Source organism: Xiphophorus hellerii, chromosome 19 (assembly GCF_003331165.1).
Source record: "Xiphophorus hellerii strain 12219 chromosome 19, Xiphophorus_hellerii-4.1, whole genome shotgun sequence".
Lineage (NCBI taxonomy): Eukaryota > Metazoa > Chordata > Actinopteri > Cyprinodontiformes > Poeciliidae > Xiphophorus > Xiphophorus hellerii.
Window position 1 is genome coordinate 995,353 of NC_045690.1, and position 3,380 is coordinate 998,732.

General features: G+C 38.7%; 1 non-coding gene across 1 annotated transcript; it reads left to right on the plus strand.

Moving 5' to 3' along the window:
• The first annotated feature begins 2,916 nt into the window (after positions 1-2,916).
• trnat-ugu (transfer RNA threonine (anticodon UGU)) lies at positions 2,917-2,989 on the plus strand. Its single transcript has one exon. It is a non-coding gene; the product is annotated as a tRNA-Thr (tRNA).
• The last annotated feature ends 391 nt before the right edge of the window (positions 2,990-3,380 follow it).

Sequence of the window (3,380 nt, forward strand, 5' to 3'; positions counted from 1 at the left end):
ATTCACCAAATCAGTAAGTTTTAGTATCTACAATGTATAAATGATGGATTTGTGTGATCCAGGTACCAACCTTTTTAATTCTTATTGTCCTTTTTTGCAGTTTAGTGGTTGTAATGAATTTGCATAATTATTGGCCCATACATCTGCACAGTAACTGAGGTAGGGTGAAACATTCAGTTCAAGACATTCAACTCATAAATGCCCTATGCTGAGATCCACCTTAAATCCACTAATGGTCCACCTTAAATCCACTAATGGTACAAACGTGATGGTTCATATCTGGGATGTCTGTGATTAGCAGTTCTTGTTTCAATGTTTTAAAAGCAACTAAAGAGGAAAAACAAGCAACTGCATTGACCATGTTGAGATCATCTTCTAATATTTAATGTTTCAGATCTTAGAATAACATTTCTGCTTTGGTCAATCACCACTAATATTGAAATGAAAGTCTGCTTCACTGTTCATTTTATTGGATCATGTTGTAGATATGTTTAGATAAATTTAGCTGAGTGGGGGTTGTATAAATAATTGATTTTAATTCAAATGTTCAGGTTTTGAAACCTTTTTAAGACGTCCTGCTGTCATGTTGGGTTCATGTCTTTTACCCACATACAGAACAGTCAGGAGAACAGGACATCAGATACAGTTCATTTTAACAATGATGGAATATGAGATTGGGTGGTTCTTGTCCAGAGGATGGAAGCCAGGGTCATCTGCACTACGTAGACAGTGATGGTGAGTTTGAGGTGAATCAGACAAATGGGACTTCAGAGGAAAATGGAATGATCTTACTTGATGAAACGATGAGTTTCCACCAGGAGGGAATTACTGTGGTCTCTTTGCAGGGGTCCTTGAGACGATCCAGGTTCCAGTGTGAGATCCAGATGGAGAGTACTTGGAGGTAGATGGTAGAGGCTGCAGTGGAGGGCGGACAGGTAAGTTCTTTGAGAGGAGAGGAGCGAGTCATGCAAACGGGAACCGTCAACGATTCTTCAACAGAGGCGGAGAGGGACTCTGGCAACCAGTGAGTAATAATCCAAGACATCACGAGGGGAAACCAGAAAGCTAGGAACTCGAGTCGCACTGTGGGTAAATCCAAGGCGCCACAAGGAAACACCTGAGAGAGAAGCAACAAGGAAATATTACTAGAGATATTCTCAGAGGAACTGACTCAGAGGGGCGCAGAGCACCTTAACTGGCAAACACTCAGGCACCAAAGTGCTGGCAGTCCGTTCCTCATACACTCCTAGATGATGAGGTGATTAATCACAGGTGCACTGATTCAGTCAGCAGGCACGCGCTGAAGGTAGTGCAGCCTCTGGGCAACATCTAGTGGATGAAGAGGGAAGCAGCAGGCAACAAAAATCCCCCCAAAGAGCCAAAAACCAAAAACCCTGGTTCCCAACACCTGCAGCAGAATATCGGCTGGTTGCCTGTTGCAGGGCGCCGTTGCTCTACAGGAAGATCTCAAAGGAGAGCAGCAGTTCACAAATACCACTGTTCCACAAATATTCTGGTTTTAAAGTCACAGTTTGGTGTGTTTTCAGCACACTTCATTCAATTAAAATAAATGTATGTTTTTTACTTTGCTCAGCTGTAAACACAGAATCTTATTGAATTTGTGAAACTAATTTAATTGAATTGTTTTAGGTTCTAAAACCTGAAATTGAAAGAACGGATTAGAGATGTGGTGGTATTGTTTCTACTGGATGAGGTCAGGTAAACAGTTTTCCGGTGGTTCTGTTGGATCATCCATCCGCCTATCAGTGCTGATGCTTAGACACTTTCTCTGTTATCTCATTTTATATCCAACATTTTTTTGGCACCCATGCACTTTTCAAATTATTCAGTTCATTAAGGACATCACAGCTATGACTTATGATATTAATACTTTACACTAATTACAATATTCAGCTTTTGCTTTCAGTTTTTGCTCAACTGAAATGCACTGAAAATCTCAACAGCTCTGCAAAACTGAGCTAAACTTAGTTCTCTTTGAAAGCTAACTACTTCAAGCTCGACATGCTGAAGCCTGAGGAAATATCCACCAAATTCCTCTTGAAGCAGGTGGCAAATCTCTGGAGTAACTTTTCAGAAATAAAGCCGTTGAGAAAAGCTCTACCTGTCAGGAAAATTACGGTGTTTGCCAAGCATTTAGACAGTTTATCCTTTTAAAATAGTTTTGCTTGGAAATAGTTTTTTCCACGACAATCACATTCTTGCAACTTTTTTTACAGTTGACTTCAAATGCTTCAGGAAATCTCAGCAAAAACTTTCCTCTTGCAGCATTCACAACCTTTGCAGGACATGCAAATTTTCTACATATTTTTTTACAAGTTAATTCTGCACAAACCTAATTGTCATCTAGAAGCTATACAACCCTGGAAATATAAAACAAACTAAGAATAAGAGATGGGTTAGAAGAATATAAACTGAAGGTTATGACTTCCGTTATACACACGCTGGAGTTTCATGGTTTACATTTTCATATATTATAGATTCATTAGGTATGTGAAAATATTTTTACCTTTTCTTGTTTCCTTTAAAATCTTCAGTATAATTTTATTGTTTCCACTTTTTAATTTTCAGCTGAAACCAATTCTCTAATAATCACAACAAAATGTTTATCTAAACATAATTAACTGAAGATGATGAAGTAGCTTCATCACACCGTCAGGTCCAGCGGTTACTTTTGCTGACGATTGAGCAGCAGGGGGCGCTGTTGCAGAAGGATTTACCAATAATTACTTTCGTTCTTGGTAGATGGTTTTTGCATCCAGGATGTATAACAGAAGCAAAGGAAACAAGCAGCTCCACTGATGAAACAGAGGATTGGACTTCAGAGCCACTGAAAGTAAAACGCGCCGTCCGTGGTTCACCGTTTAACCGGTAGCCAGCGGCAGCACGCAGCGGATCGGCTCCATAGCTCAGTGGTTAGAGCACTGGTCTTGTAAACCAGGGGTCGCGAGTTCGATCCTCGCTGGGGCCTGGATTTCTTCATTCCTTTTGGTTTGGTGTGTTTAGTTGGGTTTTTTTTCTACATCACACAATATAACATTAATATTTTGAAAACCCAGTACCCATTACCTGTAAACAGTAATTTATTATTATTCAGGTTTCCAAAATCTGTATACATTCTGGGTTATTTTACGGCCAATAAAAATAAAACTATGACCCCTTATAATAAAACTCCAATTAAAATAAAGAATATATAACTGAAAGTGAGTATGTATTAATAAGTACTATTTCTTTATGAAAATTATATTTGGATCTAAGCAGTATCCTTATAAATAACCTATGATGCTACACAAATACAAAGTTGCCTTTTGTAGATTGGTTTCTAACAAAAAGAAACCAATTAATTTCATTCAGTAACTTCT